This window comes from Pleurodeles waltl, chromosome 1_2 (assembly GCF_031143425.1).
Source record: "Pleurodeles waltl isolate 20211129_DDA chromosome 1_2, aPleWal1.hap1.20221129, whole genome shotgun sequence".
Taxonomy (NCBI): domain Eukaryota; kingdom Metazoa; phylum Chordata; class Amphibia; order Caudata; family Salamandridae; genus Pleurodeles; species Pleurodeles waltl.
In genome coordinates this window covers 58005163-58030021 of record NC_090437.1, presented here as the reverse complement: position 1 = coordinate 58030021, position 24859 = coordinate 58005163, and positions in this window count along the sequence as shown.

Here is a 24859-nt window from a genome sequence, read left to right as displayed (position 1 = left end):
TCTGTTTGGCTGACCAGTACATCTCCTATGTAAATGTCAAGTTCCCTGGGTCAGTGCATGACGCCTACATCATGCAAAAAAGCAGCATCCCTTATGTGATGGAACTACTTCAGAGACACCGTGTGTGGCTAATTGGTGACTCTGGTTACCCCAACCTGTCCTGGCTACTGACCCCAGTGAGGAATCCCAGGACCAGGGCAGAGGAATGGTACAATGAGGCCCATGGGCGGACTAGGAGGGTGATCAAGCGGACGTTCGGCCTCCTGAAGGCCAGGTTTAGGTGCCTCCATATGACAGGTGGATCCCTAATGTACTCACCAAAGAAGGTGTGCCATATCATCGTGGCCTGCTGTATGCTTCACAACCTGGCTTTGCGACGCCAGGTGCCTTTCCTGCAGGAGGATGGTCCAGATGGTGGTGTTGTGGCAGCTGTGGAGCCTGCGGAGAGTGAAGAGGAGGAAGACGAAGAGGACGACACAGACAACAGGGACACAGTAATACAGCAGTATTTTCAATGACATACAGGTAAGAATCAACACCGGCATTTTACATTTAATTAAAGTCTCCTGCCTCTCTACTGTCTGAGTTTCCCCCCAGTGTATGTTGACTGAGTTGTGACTTTCCCTTCCAATTTCAGAGATGTGGGCCCCACTCCGTGACCTCTGCTTTGTTTCCCCATGGACTACAGCTGTGTGACAGTGGTATGTTGTCATCACAATGTAACTGGACATTTTGGCACGGTTCTGTGTAATACATTTGTTCAAAAATACAGGCAGACTCCAGATTATTTTTGTGCAATAAGTGTGTTTATTAAAATGTAAAATCTTGGGAAATGTTTGCAATTCGGTGATGGGTGATGGTGGAGGAATGTCCATGGCAGAGTCCAGATTTTCAGTCTCACAGGTGCATTGTCCATATGCCTGTGGAAGGTGGAGCAGGGGCAGTTTAAGGTTGGACAGGGTGACAATGTGGGACAGTGGGATGACAATCAGGGGGTATCCTTTCCTGGCGGTGGTCTTGGCATCCTACTCTGTCTTCTTCCTAGATCTCAGGCCCTGCTTGCGGGGTGGTTCTCCTTCTGCAGGGGGTGGGGTTCTGGTGGCCTGTTGTTCTTGTGTCGGGCCTCCTGTCCACTAGCGCCGGCGGAGGTGGTAGCCTGTTCTTGGTCCATGCTAGTGACAGGGGCCCTTTGTGGTGCCACATGGTCCCGCAATGTGCTGACAATCTGATTGAGAGCCACAATGATGGTGCCCATTGCGGAACTGATGCTTCTGAGTTCTTCCCTGAACCCCATAAACTGTTCCTCCTGCAGTACCTGGATCTCCTGGAACCTGGCCAGGAGCGTCGCCATCGTCTCCTGGGAGCGGTGGTATGCTCCCATGATGGAGGAGAGGGCCTCGTGGAGAGTGGGTTCCCTGGGCCTGTCCCCCCCTGTCGCACAGCAGCCCTCCCAGTTCCCCTGTTTCCCTGGGCCTCTGTCCCCTGGACCGTGTGCCCACTACCACTGCCCCCAGGTCCCTGTTGTTGTTGGGGTGGTGGGTTAACCTGGGTGCCCTGTAGTGGTGGACACACCGCTGATTGACGTGTCCTGGAGACAGAGGCATGGGCCCGCTGGGTGGGTGCTGTGCTGGCGTTCCCAGATGGGGGTAGGTCTGCTGTGGCCTGTGGCTGTCTGAGGGGAACCGACTGTCCCGAGGTCCCCGATGGGCCGGGCTGGTCATCTGGGTCCAGGGAGACAGAGCTGCTGTCATCACTGTGGGCCTCTTCTGGGGGTGGAATGGACATTTCTGGACCCTCCTGGGCGGTGTCGTGGCGTTCGGGTCCTGCAGGGGTATGAGAGTATGGTTATTGCTTCTGTGTGTGCCATAGCGTGCAATGGGTGGGCGCCCGTGTACCCCAGTGCTGGCATTCCCTTGTGAGGGCTGTTGTGACGGTGGTTTGGGGGGGGTGGGTCTGTGCAGTGGGCATGCTTAGGTGATGGGTGTCCATGGTTTGTGGTCGCATGCAGGGCTTGGTGTTGGGATGGGTGGGTTGTGATGGTGAGACATTAGCAAGGAGGATGTGTGATGGGGGTGGGGGGGAGGGCGGGGGTATGATTTGGCATGCCGGTGAGTGGGGGGGGATGAAGTAGTTGAGATTTGACTTACCAGAGTCCATTCCTCCGCCTACTCCTGCGAGGCCCTCAGGATGCAGGATCGCCAAGACCTGTTCCTCCCATGTTGTCAATTCTGGGGGTTGAGGTGGGGGTCCGCCGCCAGTCTTCTGCACCGCAATGTTGTGTCTGGATACCATGGAACGCACCTTCCCCCGTAGGTCGTTCCACCGCTTCCTGATGTCGTCCCGATTTCATGGATGCCGACCCACAGCGTTGACCCTGTCCACTATTCTTTGCCATAGCTCCATCTTCCTGGCAATGGTGGTGTGCTGCACCTGTGTCCCGAAGAGCTGGGGCTCTACCCGAACTATTTCCTCCACCATGACCCTGAGTTCAGCGTCTGTAAACCTGGGGTGTCTTTGGGGTGCCATGGGGTGGTGTGGATGAGGTGTGGGGTGGCGTTTGTGGTGATGAGTGTAGTGAGTGTGGTTTTGTGTGGTGTTTTGTGCGTGGATGTTTTGTGAGTGATGGTGTTATGTGCCTGTGAATGCTCTGTACTAGCTGGTGGTGTATCTCTCTGGCCTTAGTCAATAAATGGTGGTCGTAGGGGTTTGTGGGTGATGTGGGTGTGTGTTTTATATTGTGTTGGGTGTGTGGGAGTGGTGTTTGTATGTGTATCAGGTGTATGTATTTCAAAATGTCCAATGTGGCAGTGTTTTGTAGCTGTGTGTGTATTTTGACCGCGACGGTGTGTACCGCCAATGGAATACCGCGGTTGAAAGACCGCCGTGTGGATTCGTGGGTCGGAATGGAATGGGCGTATTTCTGTTGGCGTGACGGTGGAGGTTTGGTCATCGCCAGTTTTTCGCTGGCCGTTGGTGTGGTGGACTTTTGTGGATGTCGGGTTTTTGGCGGTTTGGCTGTTGCGTGTCAGAATGACCGTGGCGGTTTCCTGCGCCCGTGGCGGTGTTATGGCGGTCTTCTGACCGGCGGTAATCGCTTTTTACCGCCGAGGTCAGAATGACCCCCTATGTGAGGTTGACAACAGACAAGAAAAGAGGGGTGGACTCTGGAGATGCGAAGGCGTACCCCCGTGGTGGAATGACCCCTACTAGGATCCATAAAACAAAAAGCAAAAGGCACCTTACCCATGTAGGAAGAGAGCGGAGGCAGAGAAGGACAAGGAAAAGGAACAAAGAAGAAAACTGAAGAGTGAAGAAAAATCAATGAGAAAAGGGGAGGAGAAAATGGAAAAAAAGAGAAAAAAGAGAAAAGAAAGAAAAGAAGAAAGACATGAGTGAAAGGGAGAAAGAAAAAGAGAGGAAAAATAGAAACAGAGGAACCAAAGAAAATGAGCAGACAAGAGTAGAGGGAAAGAAGAAGAAAAAAAGAAGAAGAAAAAAGAAAGGAAAGAACAGGGGGGGGAAGGAGAATAGACAGAAGAGAGATGAGCTAAGAAAGAGAAAAAAAGGGGGGGTGAGGGAATAGAGGGAGAAGGAGGCTAATAGGCATCTTATCTGTGTAGTCCAAAGGTAGCTGGCTCACTCACTGCATCAAAGGTGGGCGCTCTCTGTGCGCCTAAACCGACCTCTCTCAGGACCGCTTGGATGGAGTGGCCTGGGAGAGACGGGTTAATATAGTTGTAATTGCCGGCAAAAATAGTGACCAGGTGGTGGCAATCACCGTCGCAGCCCGAGGTCCGGACCCTAATTGGATACGGAAAACGGAAGTGCGTTAGACTTCTCCGTGCCCCAACGTTGTGAGGACGTGGGCCCGGAACAGATACCCTCGCCGATGTCAGTGGTGCTTCCACTGGGGTCGGCCGGTATGCTGTAGACGCCCTCGCGTGGAGAAGGCGTCAGCAAATGACGCGATCCCCGCGGGGGCTGCCGGGAAATGTAGTTCCCCGGCAGTCGCGACGGAAGACCGGGGGATCCCCGGCAACCCGCGACCTGAGAGAAAGAGGTCAAGAGGAGAGAGAGGAAAAAAAGGGGAAAAGGACAAGAAGCTGGGGGGCAGCGGAGAGAAAAGAAGAAAGGGAGAGGGAGGGGGGGGAAAAGGGGAGAAGGGGAAGCAGGGGAAGGGAAGGGAAAGGGGAAAGGAGAAATAAAGGGGAGGGGGTTAATTGGAAGAAAGTAATGAAACAAGGGGGAAAAAAAGACAGGAGAAAAAGAGAGAGAAAAAAAAGAAAAGAAAAAAGAAAGAGGGCGAAAAAAAGGGGAAGAGACAGGGAACAAGGGGTTGGAGGGAGGGATTGGAAAGATAAGGTGGAAGGCTGAGGGGCGGAAACGAGGAAGGGATACAGGATAGAGGGGAAGGGAGACGAAAAAAGGGGACAGTGAAGCGGAAAGAACAAAGGAGGGATAGGAGGAAGGAGACCGGAAAAAAGGAAGAAAGAGGGATAGGAGGAAGGAGAAAGGAGGAAAAGGCATGGGCAGGAGGAGAGGGCAAGGAGGGTAGATGGACTGACTATGTTTAATAGGTTAATAGCGGAGGGTCTAATTTAGGAGAGAGAACCAGGGTATCTCATCGTTTAGACCGGCCGTATCAGTGTGCAGCCTCCACACCCAGCGTTGTTCAGCCCGAAACAGTTTTTGTGACATGTTGGGGGTTGTCGAGGGAAGTTGCTCGAGGACCGTCCAAGACATGTCATCCGGGGAGTGGTTCTTCAGAAGGAAGTGGCTGGTTAGTTTAGTGGCATCGCGTTTACACCGAATCGTGCTTCTGTGTTCGCAGATTCTAGTGCTGACCTTTCTGGTGGTCATACCCACATATTTGAGTAGGCAGGGGCATTTGATTAGATAAACCCCATTCTTACTATTACAGTTTGTAAGGGATTTTTGTACCCACAGGGTTTTGAGGTCGAGGTTGTTGTAGTCGATTTGCGGGTAAAGCGGCACACGCTGCAGTTGCCACACGGATAGTGGCTTGCTGGAGGTGGGGTCTGCCAGAGCGTAGTCTGTCTGGGACGAGGCTTTTCTTTAGGTCTTGTATGGACCACTATGTCACATATGTTGGTTGCTCTCTTAAATGCATGTAGAGGCGGTTGGAAGGGTAAGCCACCTGATGTAAGAATCTTCCAGTTATCTTTTATAATCTTCTGAATTGTATTGGATAAGGGGTTAAAGGTAGTGACACACACGATCTTCTCAAGGTCTGGTTTCACTGCCCGGGGCTGCAGTAGCTGGTCCCTGTTGTTGATGCGTGCTCTTTTGCGAGCCCTACTGACCAGGTGTGAGGGATAGTCCTTTGTTTGTAGCCTGGTGGCTAGTTTATCAGCATGTTTACGGTAATCAGCTACGGATGAGCAGTTCCGTCTCAGTGGTAGGAATTGTCCCATTGGGAGGTTATCCTTCAGAGCTTCTGGATGGAAGCTTTGGTTTTGTAGCAGGTTATTACGGTCCATAGGTTTATAGTATACTTCTGTAGCCAAGCCACCATCGTGCTCATAGATGAGTAGGTCAAGGAAAGGTAGTTTGTTATCACCTATGGTCATGGTGAAAGTTAAGAAGGGATTAGCCCCGTTGAGCCAGACTGCAAAAGCAAGTGCCTCTTACTTGTTTCCTGTCCATACCAGCAGGACGTCATCAATATACCGCTTCCAGAGTTTTATCTGGTCTCAGTAGGTGTTGTCATCATGAAGGACCACAAGTCTCTCGAAGTTGTCAACATATAGACATGCCAAACTGGGGGCAAAGGTGCTGCCCATTGATGTCCCTTGTGTTTGTAGGAAGAAACTTTCTTCAAACTTGAAGTAGTTTCTCGTGAGAGGAAGGTGCGCTAGGTCCAGTATGAATTCAGGGGGGTTTTGGATTCACCCATATTTGCTTCTAACAGGTTACTTATCACTTCCAGTGTGGCCTCCTGGGGGATGTTAGTATATAGAGATTCCACATCTAGAGTAATCAGGAGTTCCTTAGTCTTGTCAAAAGATATGGATTCCAGTAGTAGTAGGACATCGGTGGTGTCCTTGAGGTAAGTGGGGATTCTTCTAACTAATGGTTGTAAGAAGAAATCCACAAACTTTGACAGGGGCTCTAATGCTGAGCCTATCCCAGATACTATAGGTCTGCCAGGAGGGGGAATCTTTTCTTTGTGTACTTTTGGCAGAATGTAGAAGTAAGGGATCTTAGGGTTAGTCTGTATTAGGAAGGTTGCCTCGTGTTCAGTGAGCCAATTGTTCTCCATCCCTTTGGTAAGCAAGAAGGAAATTTCTTCTTGGATATCAGGAGTTGGATCACGGGCAAGATGTTTGCAATGTTTAGTGTTACCCAAAAGTCGCTCACATTCATCTCTGTACATCTTTTGTTGGAGAATCACCGTTGCCCCGCCTTTATCGGCTGGTTTGATAATGATGTTTGGGTCGGATGTGAGACATGTAAGTGCCTCAAGTTCATCCTTACTCATATTGTGAAATACTCTATTTGACGTCTTAGCGAGCCCATTAATCTTGAGGGACACTGATTTCTCGAATGCCAGGACCTCGGGGGGCATTTGCCCTGCTGTAGGACAAAAGACGGACTTAGGACGCAGTCCTGTGTTCTGTTCAGGAGTCTCATATTCTTTGCCTAGGAAGAAGGTTTTGAGGCGAATCTTGCGGAACAAACCCGCTAATTCTGTTCTGGTTTTAAACAGATCGATTTGTGGGGTAGGTACAAAATTTAGACCTTTACTCAATGCTCTGGTTTCGGCTTCGCTTAGTGTCCGGTTGCTCCAGTTTATGATGTTGATTGTATTGTCTGAATCTTTTTTTATTGCATCTTGCTTGTCCCTGGGGTGGCTTCTCTGTGTGGTAGGTTCTCCATGGTGTCCTCTTTTGGGCGCCACTGCACTTCTTTTCTTCTCCCCTTGCCCCTCCTGTGGCCTCTGTCTAAAAAAGGAGGCGGAGGGTCGGGGAAGGACCATTGGGCAGGGTGCTGTAGGAAGGGTGCTTGGTATTGCGTAGGAGGCCCATACTGGTTTGGCCAGCCCCATTGCTGGTTGAAATATGGTGGTCAAGGGGGTGGCATAGGTGGGTAGTTCCATCTACCACGGCGTTGCCCACGTCGTCCGCGGCGTTGCCGTGTGCTCCCCGAAGGATCGCTCTCATTGTCTGAGCTGATATTGCTACCTGAGGATGTCTCAGACGTGTTATTGGAGGTTTTGGCTACATAATCGGGTTTGGTGTAGGGGTACACCCTTTCTAGGGAGAACCGGTTCAGATCTTTTTGGAATTTCACTATTTTTTGCTGGGTCAGGTATTCTTTGTATTCGTTCATGTTCCTATTCACCTCCTCCAGTTTCATTTTAAAGGAGAGGATGCTCACACCTGACTTAAAATTATTTTCACTGGTTTTTATCTGAATTAAGAGGGCTTCGGATAACCTAGTGGCTGTTTTTATGTTTAATATCAGCCAATCGCGTGTACATTTCCACGCTATAAGGGCCCAGTCTTTTCTAAACTCGAGGTCGTCTAAGAATATACGTGGTTCATTGGTGACCAGCAGCCCTTTCGGTGCCGAATTACTACAGAGGTATTCCGTTAGGACAGCTCCGTGTAGTATAGTCTTGATCTGTGAGCGTTTTAACTCCACTAGAGTATCCCAGTCTCCCGATTGGGACAGACTCTTGGATAGAGCTGTGTCCCCAAGGAGAGAGGGGGCTGCGAGGATTGCTGATACTTCCTCGTCATTAAAGGAAAGGCCCTCTGCTATCTTGCTAGGGGGAAGGGGCGTGGATTGCAGAGAAAGAAAGAAGTGGTTGAGTGGAAGGGTCGAACCTTAGCACTGTGTGGGGGCGAAGTGAGCAGGAGTGCTCGCTTAGGGAAAAGAAACTCTCGCAGCCGGGAGACTGCTCTACTATCAAATCACAATGAGAGAGTATGTGGGAGAGAGGGGAGAGGCAAGAGAAAAACACAACCGTACTCAGCTCCCAAAATCACTACAAAATCACAACAGGGAGTACGGGGTTCTTTTAATGTAACGAAGGGTGGGGGAGTGGTGTATCAATTGTAACACCAGATCCCTCGTGGTCCTCAATTAGAGGCGAGATATCAGTGAACTATGGTGCTGTGGAGGGTCTGGAGGCCACAGTGGGGAAAAAAGGGGAATTTCCTTTACGGACTAGGTGGTCTCACACACTATATAGTGTCATGCTTCATCATGTGACCACCTAGCCCCACCCAGGTAGGACAGTGCCACCTGGGCGGACTCGACCTCACTGTTAAAGGAACAGGAGGGAGTGCGTAAATTAATTCTGGTCCTGGAAATGGAGGGATCCAGCTAGACTAAGAAATAAAAACACCTAAACAGATACCTGTGTGAATATTTAATAGAAGATTCTGTTTGATGTGGTTAAAAAGAGGAGATTAGGACACCAATGTCAGAACAATGACTCACAGGGTCACCTATCTAAAAGGAAGGACCCGACATGTTACTGCCCTCAGTAATGAGCTCTGGAAGGTCTCGAGGCATTCATCAGGGCGAAGGATCCCTGCTACTCATGCTCAGTCTGAGAATAAGTGCTAAGAAAATACCAAATGTGTATGTATAATAAAATATATCGGGGGCCTACCTTGCCAGGGAACTACCTGGGGGGGGGCCTGATGGAAATAAAACAGACCGACAATGAGGGTAACAAAGTGACACAGCAATGCACAGCAAACCACAACACACGTGAAGCAGATAATCATGCAGCAAACAGAAGTTCTGAGTGCACAAGGCATTCTTCACATAATTTATGGAAGAAAACGCAATTAAGTGGTGGTCAATAAACCTGGGAAAGAAGATCTTACCCTATCACAAGAGGCTACTGGCCTCTGGTGTCCTGGAGAGGGAGTGTCCCCTTATTGTCAGACTCTAAGGTTCAGAAGGAGGAGAACAAGGGAAGAAAACACTATGTGAGGTTGACAACAGACAAGAAAAGAGGGGTGGCCTCTGGAGATGCAAAGGCGCAGCCCTGTGGTGGAATGACCCCTACTAGGATCCATAAAACAAAAAGCAAAAGGCGCGTTACCCATGGAGGAAGAGAGCGGAGGCAGAGAAGGACAAGGAAAAGGAACAAAGAAGAAAACTGAAGAGTGAAGAAAAAGCAATGAGAAAAGGGGAGGAGAAAATGGAAAAAAAGGAGAAAAAAGAGAAAAGAAAGAAAAGAAGAAAGACATGAGTGAAAGGGAGAAAGAAAAAGAGAGGAAAAATAGAAACAGAGGAACCAAAGAAAATGAGCAGACAAGAGTAGAGAGAAAGAAGAAGAAAAAAAAAAGAAGAAGAAAAAAGAAAGGAAAGAACAGGGGGGGAAGGAGAATAGACAGAAGAGAGATGAGCTAAGAAAGAGGAAAAAAAGGGGGGTGAGGGAATAGAGGGAGAAGGAGGCTAATAGGCATCTTATCTGTGTAGTCCAAAGGTAGCTGGCTCATTCACTGCATCAAAAGTGGGCGCTCTCTGTGCGCCTAAACCAACCTCTCTCAGGACCGCTTGGATGGAGTGGCCTGGGAGAGACGGGTTGGCAAGAGGGAGGCTACACTTATTGAGCATATGGACATGATATTAAACATGATTCTTTTGTTTCTAGAGAATAATGCCTTCGTACAGAACCAGAGATGGTATAAACAGATTTTAGGAGTTTTTAGGGGCGCTACATTTTCCCTGGCCTATACTAATTTGCATGAGAAATTCCTTCTCTGGAAGTCCTGCACATCTGCTCTAACTCATAACATCTTGTTTTTGGGCAGGGACATCTATAGCATTTTCCTCATATGGACAAGGTTTGATTCTTCTTTGAGTGAATTTGTTTCATTCTTGAATGATAATGAGTATATACTTCAATTCACCTTTCATAGTAGTAAAACACCCATTGATTTTTTGATTATACCATATGTACACACACAATCAACATATTGCCTCCAAACTTTACATGAAACATACCTCTTTTAATGCAGTCTTGCATGCCACAAGTCCACTCCCCAAACATCAGATTGAGTCTATCCCATTTGGGGAGATGGTGCACCTTCGGCACAACTGTAATGAGGTTGATACATTTCAAATTGAACTTGGTCTAATGGAAAACAGGTTCCTCAATAAGGGTTATACACAGGATCTGTAAAGAAAAGGATTGTATGAATAAAGTGGAATGTTCCACTTTGTTGGTAACACAACCTAGACTTTAAAAAAAAGGAGTCACATCCTGTGTTTATTATTCCTTTCAAAAGGAATAGTATAGATTTATATAACATTCTGCATCACCATTGTAGCATTCTCACTGTTGACACTATCGTGAAAAATATTATCCTTATAAAGTGAGCATTGTTTGTGAGAAGGGTTAAACTATTCAAGCTCAATTACGGCACAGTTCTCTATCTCCAGTGCCTTCTGCAAATGCCGTCTCATGGTTGACGACCAAACTAGAGGGTTTTTTTCAAGTGAGGGAAATGTAATGTCTGTCCCTTCAATATTGATAAAATAGCTAAATTCTATGATACAATAATAGTGCATGCTACCACATCCAGATTTTCATCAACAGTGGCATTAAGTATGATCATTATTTGTCATTGTTCTATTATCTATGTGGGTAGCTCTACCAGTTTTCTTAGAGATAGGATTCAAGAACATATTTGTGCTATCTGCAATGGGGATGGCAAGTATCCTCTGTCTGTAAACTAGAATTCAGTTAATTCTAACAATGATTACATTAGAGTTAATATCATGTTTGAGAATTATCAATACACCCTTATATGGTGGTAATAGAGTGTCCTTGCTACACCAGCAAGAGACCAAATGGCTCATTATGTTAAGGGCTGTTGATCGTATCCTCAATATTGACAAGGAATTACACACCTTTTTGGTTGTGCAATAGAATTTGATTGGAATTTCATTTACGCATCTGTTGATGTTCATTTGATTACTCATGTTATATTTTTATGCAATGTTTGATACTAATCTTGGATGCTATCATTGCAGTTTTTTTTTTAAATCGTTCCATCATTACACTATTAACATGTCAATATAGTATCACATGTCTCACCCATCTTTATTTGCATTATCCATTTAGTTCGTACCATCTTGGACAATTTCTTTTAATGTGTGTTGGCATTTTTCATCATTTCTTTTCCCAACGTAACATATTCATGGTTTCATGACCTATTGCAGTCTGCACAATATCTTATGTAGTACCATTTCAAATATATATTTTCAATGGGTACGGGTATTTCCATTTGTACTTTTTCCTTTCCATTCTTTTTCTGTAGCGGCATTTGCATAGTTATAGGACAGGGGTTATATTGGTATCAACTTGTGTTTCTGAAATTGTTAACTTAACATGACTAAGGGAATCTGATATGCCCCAATATTGTATTGTGATTTCTTTTGTTGTTCGACTTACAATCAAGGACAGCTTTTATGAATAGTTTGGACTTTTTAAATATGCTTATGGGTTTGTGTGCTCTGAAATTGTCAGTTTTCTGAATTCTTCAGGTTTGGAACACAGGTTGTATATTACCTTGTGCCACTGGTTTTGTGTCATATATATATATATATTTATTTTATTTTGTAATTAGTTTTGCTGGACCTAAATTAATTTGGCATTTGTCTTGTGATGTGATAATCTTGTTGAAAGTACTCTATGACAGGGTGCTCCGTACTAATGGAGGAATTGTCATTATTCAATTGTTAGATTGTTACATATAATTTGAGGGTGTCCGTCCTATCTCTATTTTGATCAACAATTACATATTATTTATGTCCAGGGACCTTAATCTTATTGTGTATGCTCTGCTTTGATATTCATGTAATATGAATATTTATTCTAGAAGTAAGTGAATACTGGCACTTTATTTTATCAGTTTTTTTGTTTGCTGTTCTCAGATTGGCATGGCCTTGACATACTCAAATATGGCAGTGACAGTCGTCGTGCTATGGGTTGCGTTTACTGTGTTTGTTGTCTAGTTCTGTCATATACCTAAAAAGCATGTCTCGAGTACACTCCTTTTCTGCAATCATGCTACTATTAACTTTTTCCAAGCATGGATCCTGACGCCAGGGGTGAGTATTGCACCATATGTGTGCCTTGCGATTTGTCATTTTGGTACTTCTTTGAAATATGTTAGCTCTGTTTAAGGCAATTTCGTATTCGAATGATATATTCCGGTGGTTTTGACATATTTTAATATGGCACTGACATGCAGCCGTTCTGCTATGGGTTGAGCTCATCGTGTCCCTTTTCAATTTTTGATATACACTTAAACAGTTTGTCTCAAGCACACATTTCCTCTGCATTTATGCTTGTGTGAATGTTTTCCAGGCATCGATCCTGACACCGGAGTGAGTATTGTACTAGATTTGTGCCTTATGATTTGTTTTCTGGTCCTTTTTTTATATATGTTAGCTCTGTTCAGGCCAATTTCATATTAGAATGGTATGTTCTGATGGTATAATTATGTTGCATACTGTTCATACCTGATTGTAGTTGGTTACTTCCATTCTGTTTGTTGACCTAAGAAGTATCATGGCCTTGTTTTTGTCTCATTGTTACTGCATGTGTATTTTCATATACCTTATAGCTGTTGCCAATTATCAGAATAGCCTGTATTAAAATGTCTTGTTTTTTACGTTAACAAGAAACAACTATTGTAGTCTCTAGCTGATCCTGTGTAGGATTACCATGTTTACATGTTTTCAAAACATTTCTGATTCTCTGTGATTTGGGTTAATCTTGGTTAAAATTGTTGGTTCTTCAACTTTGGACAATTCGAATCTACCTTACTCCTTTGGTTTTATGTGTTGAGCATTATATTTTATAGATTTTTCTGATTTGTTGTGATTTTCTAAGTGGATTTTGGATGTTTGCTACCAGGCAATATATTGATGTGGACTTTCTTAATTTCCTCGTTATTGTGCATTTTAAGATATTTGCTTTTTCCTTTTTTTAAGGGGGTTATGAGGTGTTCCTTAATTTTGGATCAATGTTATTAGCATTGATTGTTGGTACTAAATTAGTATTTTTATTAATATCTTATAACAGATGAATCTCTATACTACTATATGATTACCATATCTGGAATACACTTAAATATATACGTTCTTGAACATATCTTGGAACATAATATTTGCATTCTTTTTGTGCTCATTCGGTGATGGTTGCTCTTTTTCTGAATTCGAACTTTATTGAACCTAATTTCTTCTTTTTCTTTTTTTCTTTTGTGTATTGGGTTTATCGCTATTGGTGCATTATTTGGCTTTGGTTATGTAGTTGATGGTCATATTTTTAATCAAAAATAAAATTCATTTTTTCTTACACATTGGTGATGGTTGTCTATTGGTTTGGAGGGTTAGTCTGGTCCACACATTTTGGATTTTGTTTGATTTTAAAAACAATATCTATTGTGGTTATATAACTGTGTGCTCATTACATGATATATGTGTGTTTATGCTTCTACAGCCCTGAGGAAGTCTCTGGATAAGACAAAACACATGTTGGCTATGCTTGGATTGAACAACATTTCCTTAATATCTGTTTTATAGATATAAAGTATATTGGGCATATTATGATTGTATTAGCAATTTTAAGACCTGACCTTGTGATAACTGGGCAATGTACATTGAAGGAAGTTTTGTACGAAAAATAAATTAATGTTCTCAATATCATATCTGATTGTAATATGTGGTAATTGGCACAGTATTTACTGAATATTGTGCTCCAGACATTTGTTGAATGTTTTGCTTTTGGTATTGTCCTTGGGCAATGTCTACAATTTCAGTTTTAGCAGCAGAAGTGCTGTCTGTTGTAGCATACAGTAGATCTACTTAATGACAACATTCTAGGGGGGCGGATTTACTGGGAGTTTTTTGTTCCACTGTTGCTACCTGTAATAGTTATTCTTTAGTAGGTTACTCACCTCTTCCTGCAATTCAGTAATTAATTAAATACTGCCACCAAAGTGGCACTGTCCAGGAACAAAAAAGTAGTAATTTAATTCTGTTTCACATGATGAGGTTTTGCAGTGCCAGCTACCAATCAATTATACTGTATAGTATAGTAGTTAGTGTAGTTACTGCCTTTGTCCTACCCTCTACAACTATTCAACTACTAAGGGGCCTGCTAACATATACAAAAATGCAATATTATCTCTCCTTCCAAAGGACAACTTCATTGCTAAGTTATTTACTAATTCTTCAAGTTCTTCCTTGAACTTAGCTATGGTACATCTCCTAATCTTCCCCAAACCTTATTGCAAGGTTTCCCAAGAGGACCATCTTATTAAATGTGGTGGTATTAGTGTCCTTGTGCTAACAGAGAAGACATCACAAAGCAAGGTCCCACTTCTATCAATTCCAAATGAGGTGAACGCCAAACTGTTTGGTTATTCAGAAACATTATTCATGACAGACAACTAGATTGAAAGAAAACACGGAGTTAGTGGATTATCAAAGACTGAGACCAGACAACCATGACAAAATAACTCTTATTGCAAAAACTGCCCATAGTAGCTTTTAAGCAGTCTGAGGTCTAATTTATAAAAAGAATAAAACTAAACTTACAAAATCCTCAAGACAGGACCTAGGAGGAGAAGGCTTGGTTACTTCAAGTAAAATAGTGTAGTGTTTCACACTTAAAACAATAGGACACAAAGCTAAAGAAACTCAGCACCCTTAATATGAAGTAATGTATTTATTGAGGCACTTTCCAAACATCAAATGAAAGACATAAACATACAGGAATAAGTACATAAATCAAGAGAGTAAGGCTTAAGATATCCCAACAGAAGAAATGTGTGATATGTCAAAAGAACATATTTACATGAACCAAATTATCAAGATTTAGAATACATCACCGATTGAGTTACAGTCAACATCCTCAGCAGTGACTGGGGAGCCCTGAGCAGTAAGGCAGGGAGTCTCGATTGGGATGACCAAAAGGCCCCTGGGCAATGCGTCCTTTCCACAGGTGAGCTCCTATCTGAGCGCCAATTCTCCCCGTTTCTTTATACCTTAAACAACTCAAGGAAAGAGTTCTAGAAACCCCCTCCATTCTGTTCTGAAATTAATGCTAGCTGTACTTGCCTGTGTCTAAATCACTCACTGGAGCTGGCCAGGCTCCCATGTTTGCTTCAAGACAGAGCTATACATTCCTCTGGCTGATAAAACTCAACCTTATGCACGTTATCAAATGCGCATCCCACATACTATGTTCCAGAAATTGGCCACAAATTTAAAGCATGCTTTATATCCTCTTTCGCTAACTCAAAAGCACATTGTTGCTGCTCTCCCCACTCAAATTCATGTTTTTCCAAGTGACCTTCTACAAGAGGGGCAAATCTGACTTAGGTGAGGGATATATTGCCTCCAGAATCCGAACAGTCAGATGAACCGTTGGGCTTCCTGCCTAATATGAGGCTCAGCAAATTCCTACATTTTCTGTCTCACCCATGGCAGCACCTCCCTATGTCCGTGATGCAAAAGAAGAATTTGACACTTTGGGAGGGTCCCTGCACTTTTTCAGGATTTATCTCCCACCCCTTGCTCAGCAAATGTTCCACAAGCTTCTCTAACTGAATCTGCACTTGTTCTTGTGTTTCTCACTAAATCATCACGTCATCAATGTAATGAGATAGCTGCACCCCTCCCTGGAATGACGGTTACTTCATCCAGGTGTTCTGCCACCAGCCAGTGACAGATGATGGAACTATGCACATAGCCCATGGGGAACCTTAAAAAAGTGTACTGACTTACCTGCCAGGAAAATGCTAATTGCTCTTGATTCTTAGGGGCTATTGGTATAGTGAAAAATGCATTAGCAATATCAATCAATGTATACCAGGTCACTTTTTGTCACTGTATCTTTTCAATCAAGATAATCGTATCCAGGATGGCGGCAGTCAAAGGGTCTTGGTAATCAATTGTCATCATCCAACTACCATCCAGTTTGCTCACAGGTCACACAGGATTTTTCTAAGCAGTGTGTCTGAGGCCACCACCCCTGTCTCTTCCAGGTCCCATATAGTTCTACTTTATCCCCTCATGCCCTCCCAGGATCCGGTACTGCTTTAGATGAACCACTTTCAAGGCTGGGGGAACCTTTACTGGAGGTATTTTAAATGGCCCAACCTCACTGCTGCAGCTGAGATGTATCTTTTTGATCCAAATTGAGAGCACCCACCCTTTAAATATAGAGTAATTTCCTTCAGAATATTGATTCCAATAATGTATCCAAAGAGTGGCACTATCAAGACAATGTACACTCTTTTTGGTGTTCTTCCTATTTTCATTTGGACCTTGGTTTAAACTGCAGATGCTTCTTTTCCACCCAACCCTGTAATGGTGAAATGCTGTCCCTTGAACTTTTTCAGGTTTTCATATATCAAGGAGGCCTCGCTCCAGAATCAACCTGGGCCCAGACCTTTTGGACATTCCTGTTTTTCCAATAAATTTCTACATCAACATGGGGCTTATAATCCCTGCAAGCCCATCCCTGTACCGGAGGTTGGCTTTCTTCCTAGTCTGATTTCAACCTGTCGACTTTCGCCCAGGTGAAATCTGGATATATGTTTTCATATCTGCGGGGAAACTCGTCCTCACCCCTTTTTTCCTCAATCAACCAATCACCTATCCTTCACCTTTGGAAAATATTTTTCTCTCTCTCTTCCTCCTTCACCTTTGGTGTGCCTTGACTCGCCCGCTTATTATCCTGTTTATTCCCCTCTTTCCTGTCCAACTCTTGTTTCCGATACATTTCCCACTGACTCTTGGTATCTATTCCATCTATCTGCTCTTTCTTCACTCCATCCTTTAACAATGCCATGTACATATCTCTCAGGAACACCCTATCGTTGTCTGTGCGGACCTCGGACCGGGAGGCTCTTTTCGGTTTTATCTACTCTCCCAACTCTCCCAACTCGCGGACTGCCTCAGTCACCTGTGCCAAGGGATTACCTGTTTGATTGATCAGTAGAGTTATCATTATATATTTGTAGGCTGGGGGAGCTGAACAAATTATCTTGTTTTGCACTGATACTGTCAGCAGTCCATCCAATAGATTGTGAGCCTTTGTATGAGGCTGGCCTGGTGTGTGGTGGATACCAATGGTACTTACACATTATACCAGGTCCAGATATCCATTATTGGTGTGGTGTAGTCAGTGTCTAGAGCCAGGCTCTCTAGAGATAGCTGTAGAAGAGCAGTCAAGGCTTATCTAGGAGACATACAAAGCTCTTGCAACACCACTGTAGTCACACTTAGTACACACACATGAAAGAAAACACTCACTGTTACAAAAATAAAAGTACTTTATTTTGGTGACACAAATACCAAAAATACTATACTCCCTGACGAGGTAAGTAACACACAAATTATATACACTAGTATGCAGAAATAGGCATAAAAACAGTAAGAAAACAGTGCAATTAGTGAAAATCACTATAGGAAGAAATAGTCCTAAAGGGAGCACAAACCAAATACTAAGAAAGTGGAATGAGAAAGTTGGTCCCTCACCTAGATAAGTATAGTGTGTAAAGGGGAGCTGTGAGTACTAGAAAAGCCCAAAGATAAGTACTACAACCCACCCCAGCAACCAGGAAAACAGGAGCAAATCACAGTAAGTTTCCCCGAACACACACAGAGAAGTAAAGAAGAATATTGCAAAACCCAGAAGAAACTGCAAGACACCAGCAGTAGATTCCCGGACAAGAAACCTGTAGAAAGAGGGGACCAAGTCCATGAAGCACAGAAGAGTCCAGGAAGGGCAGGAGCCCCTACCAACCCGGATGAAGGTGCAAAAGGTGAACCACCAGTGAAGAAGAGTCAGCGCTACACCCAAGAAAATGAAGTTGGGTTCCTGGATGATGCAGGTGATGTCCCACGCCGGAAGGAGGATTGCAGTTGGGTTTACGTCTTCGGGTTCTGCTAACAAGCCGTGGCACACACAAAACTCGTGGTTAGCAGAAAGTGGAGCTGCCTGGGACCAGGAAGGACCAGGTGGACTCTACCCAGAAGGGGGGGCAGAGGGGGCCCTCAGCAACACAGAGAGCCCACGGAAGACCAGGCAGCACCCACAGGAGTCCCACAGAATGGAAAGGAGAGTCGCCGAAGAGGCCCACGCAGCACTACAAGAAAGGCTCCAACGCCACCGGAGAACCACTCAAGGAGCTGTGCGTCACATGAAGGAGTGCTGGGGGCTGGAGCTGCAAGATGCATGAAGATCTTGGAGGAAGAATGCCAATAAGCCTTGCCAGCTGCAAATGACACGTGCACGGGGGTACTGTCCTGCGTGGGCAGGCAAGAGCTTCCCTTCACCCCAGTTTGACAGGGAGGACCATCGGTACCACTTCAGTCTACCACCCACGATGCAGGATCCACACAGCTCAGCAGGAGAGGGGATCCACACAGCCGGTGATCGTAGCAGTTGGTACCTGCAGAAGCAGGTAAGTGACTTCTTCACTCCAAGGGAGATTCCTTCCTTTTTCTGATGCAAGCTGAAGATGGACTGTCCTCAGAGGATGCACGACCGGGGAAATGTTGCAGTTGCTGGAAGGAGCTGGAGATACAATGTTGCAGAAGTCATATTGCTTCTTTGTTGCAGCTTGTAGGGTCCTGAAGATTCCATATGCAGTTTCTTTGGTCAGAAGTTGAAGTAGAGGGTGTAGAGGATTCCTGCTGGAGTCTTGCAATCCGAATCTGAGGACCCACCCAAAGGAGAGACCCTAAATAGCCCTGAAATGGTGATTGGTAACCTAGCTATGTGAACACCTATCAGGAGGGGTCTCTGACGTCACCTGCTGACAATGGTCACTCAGATGCTCCCAGAGTTCCCTGCCAACCTTGAGTCTACCATGGCAAAACCCAGGGACCCTCTGGAGGAGCTCTGAGCACCACCCCTGGGGTGGTGATGGACAGGGGAGTGCTCACTCCCCCCTTTGTCCAGTTTTGTGCAAGAGCAGGGACTGGGGTCTCTGAACTGGTGTAGACTGATTTATGCAAGGAAGACACCAAATGTGCACTTCAAAGCATTTCCAGTCGCTTGGGGAGGCTACCCCTCCAAGCTTGTAACACCTATTCCCAAAGAGAGAGGGTCTAACACCCCTCTCCCAAAGGAAATGCTTTGTTCTGCCTTCTTGGGCTTGGGTTTTCCAAGCAACAGGAGAGCAGAAACCTCTCTGGGAGGTGGCAGCAGCTTGGGATGCCTGGAAACCGTAGGAAGGCTGTCATGGCAATACTGGGGGTCCTATAAGGAGCCCCCAGAGTGCATGGAATCATACAACCAATGCTTGCCGAAGCCTTGCGGTATGATTCCAACATGCTTGATACCAAACATGCCTATGTTTGGAGTTATCATTATGTAGCTGGACATAGGTGGTGACCTGTGCCCAGTACACATGTAAAATGGCATCTCTGCACTCACGAAGTCTTGGAAAATGGGCCTGGTGTTCATGGGGGCACCTGTGCTAGTGCAAGGGTGCCCTCAAACACAGGTACTAGGCACCCTGCTCTCTGGGCTAGAAGGTCTGCCATAGGGGTGACTTATAAGTAAGCTGGTGTAGTGAAAATGGCAGTGAAATGGTGCTAAAACCTTTTCATGCAGGCTGCAATGGCAGTCCTGCAGAAGCCTTTGCTTGGGCGTCCTATGGGTGGCAAAATATATGCTGCAGCCCATAGGGATTCCCTGGAACCCCAATGCCCTGGGTACCTAGGTACCATATATTAGGGACTTATAATGAGGCACCTGTGTGCCAATTGTGGGTGAAATACAGTGTTTTGGGAGAGAGAGCATAATCACTGGGGTCCTGGTTAGCAGGATCCCAGTGAACACCGTCAAGCTCACTGATATCAGGCAGAAAAAGGGGTAACCATGCCAAAAAAGAGGGTACTTTCCTACACAACCCCTCCAAACGAGGGACAGGAAGGCTAACGTTGCTCAGATGAGTCTTCCTTGTCTAAGTGAAAATATCTGGAGAGTCCATCTGCATTGGAGTGGTTACTCCTGGGGTATGTTCCACTGTAAAGTCCATACCCTGTAGGGAAATGGACCATCTCAACAATTTTGGGTTTTCTTCTTTCATCTGCTTGAGCCATAAGAGAAGTTTGTGTTCTGTCTGAACAATGAAGTGAGTACCAAAGAGGTATGGTCTCAACTTCTTCAAGGCACCAGACCACAGCAAAGGCCTCCCTCTCTATGGCTGACCAACGCTTTTCTCTGAGGGGTCAACCTTCTGCTGATAAAAGCTATTGGTTGATCCTGTCCCTCTGTAGTAAGTTGTGAGAGAACTTCCCCAACCCCTACCTCTGAAGCACCAGTCTGGACTATGAACTTGTTGGAGTAGTTTGGGCTTTTTAGAACAGGTTCAGAGCACATGGCCTGTTTGAGTTCTTCAAAAGCTTTCTGACTGCTGGCTGTCCAGAATACCTTTTTATGTATTTTCTTGGAGGTGAGGTCATTAAGAGGGACAACAATGGAGCCATAGTTCTTAATAAACCTCCTGCAATACCCAGTGAGACCTAAGAAGGCCCTGACCTGGGTTTGTGTGGTAGGGGGAGTCCAATCCCAAATGGTTTGGCTCTTACCCTGTAGTGGCTGAATCTGTTCCCCACCTACTAGGTGTCTCAGATAAACCACCTTCCCCTGCCCTATCTGGCACTTTGAAGCATTGATAGTAAGGCCTGCTTTCTGCAGAGTCTCCAAACCTTTATAAAGGTGGACCAGGTGATCATCCCAGGTAAAGCTAAAGACAGCTATATCATCTAGATATGCTGCACTGAAGGCTTCCAGACCTTGGAGGACTGTGTTCACCAATCTCTGGAAAGTGGCCGGTGCATTCCTCAGACCAAAGGGCATTACTGTGAATTGGTAGTGCCCTCCAATGATGGAAAATGCTGTCTTGGATTTAGCCTCTTCTGACAATAGACAGCAGTAAGGTCAAAAGTGCTAAGATACTTGGCAGATGCCAGTGTATCATTGAGTTAATCTGCCCTAGGGATAGGATGAGCATCAGTTTTGGTTACTGTATTGAGCCCTCTATAGTCAACACAAAACCTCACCTTTCTTTTCCCATTTTGAGAATGTGGCTTTGGGACTAGTACCACCGGGCTAGCCGATGGGCTAGCTAATTGGTCCATAACTCCCAGGTCAAGCATCTTTTGCACCTCTGCTTTTATGCAGTCCCTTACATGATCAGGTTGCCTGCAGGTTTTACTCTTCACAGGCAGACTGTCCCTGTATCAATTGTGTGTTCACCTCATGTGGTTTGACTAAGTGTAAGGGAAAACAATTCAGAGAACTGTCCCAGGAGATCTCTGCAGTCCTGAGACTGAGGAAGGCAATCTGCTAAGACTACCCCATCAAATGAGCCATCAGCTGCAGAATTTGAAAAGAGGTCTGGGAGAGGGTCACTCTCATCTTCCTGCCCCTCATCAGTGGCCATCAGCAGGGTTAAGTCAGCCCTGTTATAGTAGGGGGTTAGGAGGTTCACATGAAGTACGCTGAGAAGACTTCTTGGAGTGTCAAGGTCTACTAAATAAGTGACCTCACCCTTTTTTTCCACTATTTTGTGTGGTTCACTCCATTTGTCTTGGAGTGCTCTTGGTGCCTCAGGCTCCAGGACCCACACTTTTTGTCCCTGTTGCTACATTGTCAGGACAGCCTTCTGGTCATGCCCTTGCTTTAGCAATTCTTGGCTTGCCTCAATGTTCTTACTGGCCTTCTTCATGTATTCAGCTATCCTTGATCTGAGGCCAAGTACATAATCCACTATATCTTGTTCACAAGTGCAAGTGGACCGCTAACAGGGTGACCAAAGAGGAGTTCAAAGGGACTGTAGCCCACTGCTTTTTGGGGTATCTCCCTGTAGGCAAAGAGAAGGCATGGTAACAGGACATCCCATCTCCTTCTTAGTTTTTCCCATTATCATATCTTTGAGTGTTTGGTTAAAACGGTCAACCAACCATTTGTTTGGGGATGGTAAGGTGTGGTGAACTTGCAGGTTACACCACACTCTTTCCACATTGCTTTCAAGTATGCAGACATGAAGTTGCTACCTCTGCATGACACAGCCTCTTTTGGGAAACCCACCCTAGAAAAGATTCCCAGGAGGGCTTTGGCCACAGCAGGAGCTGTAGTGGTTCTAAGAGGTATGGCTTCTGGATACCTGGTGGCATGGTCCACCATCACCAGTATAAACCTGTCTCCAGAAGCTGTGGAAGGGTCTAGGGGACCAACAGTGTCAACCCCTCCCCTTTTGAAGGGTACCTCAACCACTGGCAGTAGGATTAAGGGGGACTTTGGGGTGCTACCTGTCTTGCCACTGGCTTGACAGGTGACACAGGAGCGACAAAACTCTGTTGTGTTGTTGGACCTGGCCCTTTTACAGGGTCATTCCCCAGACTTTTTGTTTTTGCCTCCTTATTTTTCTGACCTTTGTTGGCTGACGTTTTGACTCTGAGCACTTTTTCACTGCTACCAGTGCTAAAGTGCATGTGCTCTCTCTTACAAATTTGGTAGGATTGGATTCTACCTGATTGGCGTATTTAATTTACCTATAAGTCCCTTGTAAAGTGGTATCCCTATACCCAGGGCCTGTAAATTAAATGCTACTAGTGGGCCTGCAGCGCTGCTTGCGCCATCCACTGAAGTAGCCTGTCAAACCTATCTAAGGCCTGCTAGCGCAGAGCCTGTGTGCGCAGTTTCCTGCCACAGGGACCTGGCATCTAAATTTATGTGCCAGGCCCAGAACTCCCCTTTTACTACATGTAAGTCACCCCTAAGGTACGCCCTAGCTAGCCCTTTGGGCAGGGTGCCATGTATGTAGAAGGCAGGACATGTGCCATGTTGTGTCGCCTGTCCTGGTAGTGACAAACAGCCTAACTTGGTGTCTCACTGCTGTGAGTGCTGCCCTCTCATAGGATTGAATTGGAAATGCCCTGCCTTAGGTGTAAGGGGTATTGTCTGATTTATGAGGGGTAGCGTAGGCATGTTTGGTATGGTTGTGACAGTGGTAAGAAATGCTGCTTACTAGAGTAGGTGTATTTTTTATTACTATCACAGAAATGCCACTTATAGAAAGTGTGCATTTATCTGTGCTTATAACTTTGGTGTTTTGCAGCTTGTCTCCAGTCAACATCTGGGCAGACTGACAGTTGGGGCTTTGTGCATACTTCTCAGACAGCCTGAACACAGGGAGGGTGGAGGTGACACAGAGGTGCATCTACATATTGTAAAGCCTTCCTGGGCTGAGAGAAGGGAGAGGCGGGGCACACCTGCATTTGTAAAGACTGTGCCCTAGCCTCACACAATAGGGTCGTTAACCCCCCACTGATGTTTGGAGCCTGTGCAGAAAGGAGAGAGGGGGCACTCCCAGAACCAGTTGTAACTGGCTGGAACCTCCTCTCCCTACCATTGTGAAACACTGTAAGAACTGACTATAAGTACAGGGGAATTTTCCCCACAATTTGAACATTCTTGGAACGGGAAACTGGACACAGAACGCTGATGTATGGACTCTCCAGGAAACCACCTTGGACTGCTGCTGTAGTGCTGACCTGTGACCTGCCTGGTCACTAGGAGGAACTGCCACCATCTGCATCCCTTGTGCTGGTCTGTAGTTGGGCCCTCCAGCCCTGTGCATCCTTTCACTCCTGATTGCTCCAAGGGGCAGGGTGCTGTGCCTCTGACCCCTGCACTGATCTCTCCAGCGTTTGCTTAAGCGCTTTGGAAAAGCGCTCTTCTCTTCAAGTTACTGGGAAGAAGGTCACCGCCGCAGCCCGGGCTTTAAATGTGCCCTAGCGCTTGGAAAAGTGTGTTATTTCTGCTAAAGAAACATCACCGCCGCAGCCCAGGCTGCTGATTTAACCTTGCACTGTGTGAAGCGCTTTATCTGGAGCCCCTCGCGTTCCCCACGGCGTCTCTGCCGTTTTAAACCCCCGCCGCAGCTCGGGTTGCTGGGTGCCATTAGTGCGAGATCCGCGCTACTCCCAGTGCCCCCGGGGCACGAAGACACTTCACTTGGAGCTGGCGCACTCCTAGCGGCGCCCCCGGGGCACGGTCCGCTCCCAGGAGCACCCCCGGGGCACCAGCCGCCTGCATCCGTACAGGGAAGCCTCCTGACGGCTTGGGAGCGGCGTTCCCTGACTCGCGCACCACATCGGGTGCGGGCGAGTCTTTCCTTCGGGCCCCCAGAGGGGTCTGAGCCCCTTCCTGTTACTCAGCAGGACTAGGGGAAGGCGCAGGGAGCACCCCCTTCCCCAGTCGCTGCACTAGGAGCAGAACGCTCCTAATTTGGGGCATTTCTTTGACCCACCAGAAATCGGGAAAGGCGACCTCAGCGGAGGTCCCTTCCCGCCGTTTTTAGCTGCAACTTGTTGCTGGGCCACGCCCGGCCCCCACCCCACGGACAGGGTGTGAGGAGGCCAAGGCAGGCCCCCGCCACGAGGTAGGCCCCCGTTTCGCACACAGGAGCGCCGGGGGCCCCCGTGTTCGTCGTTAGGCACTGGAAGTGCCTCTCCTACCAAAACACAGGTACTCTTTAAGAAATCTAGGCTCTAGGAGCCTAATACAGACTTGTAGATGCTTGTTATTTCCTACCTGTGTATTGGTTCTACATATATGTGCTTATGTTCTTTTTATGGGCATGTTTAGCTGATATGTATTTATATGACTTGGGAGATATTCACTAATGTTCCTTTTATGGGTATTTAGGAATTGTTCATGACAAGTGCATATACCTTTTACTCTAATTCCTGACTACTGCTTATGTTGCAGAATCCTGAGTACTTACGTGTTCTAATGTGACAACTGCATATTCTTGCAGAG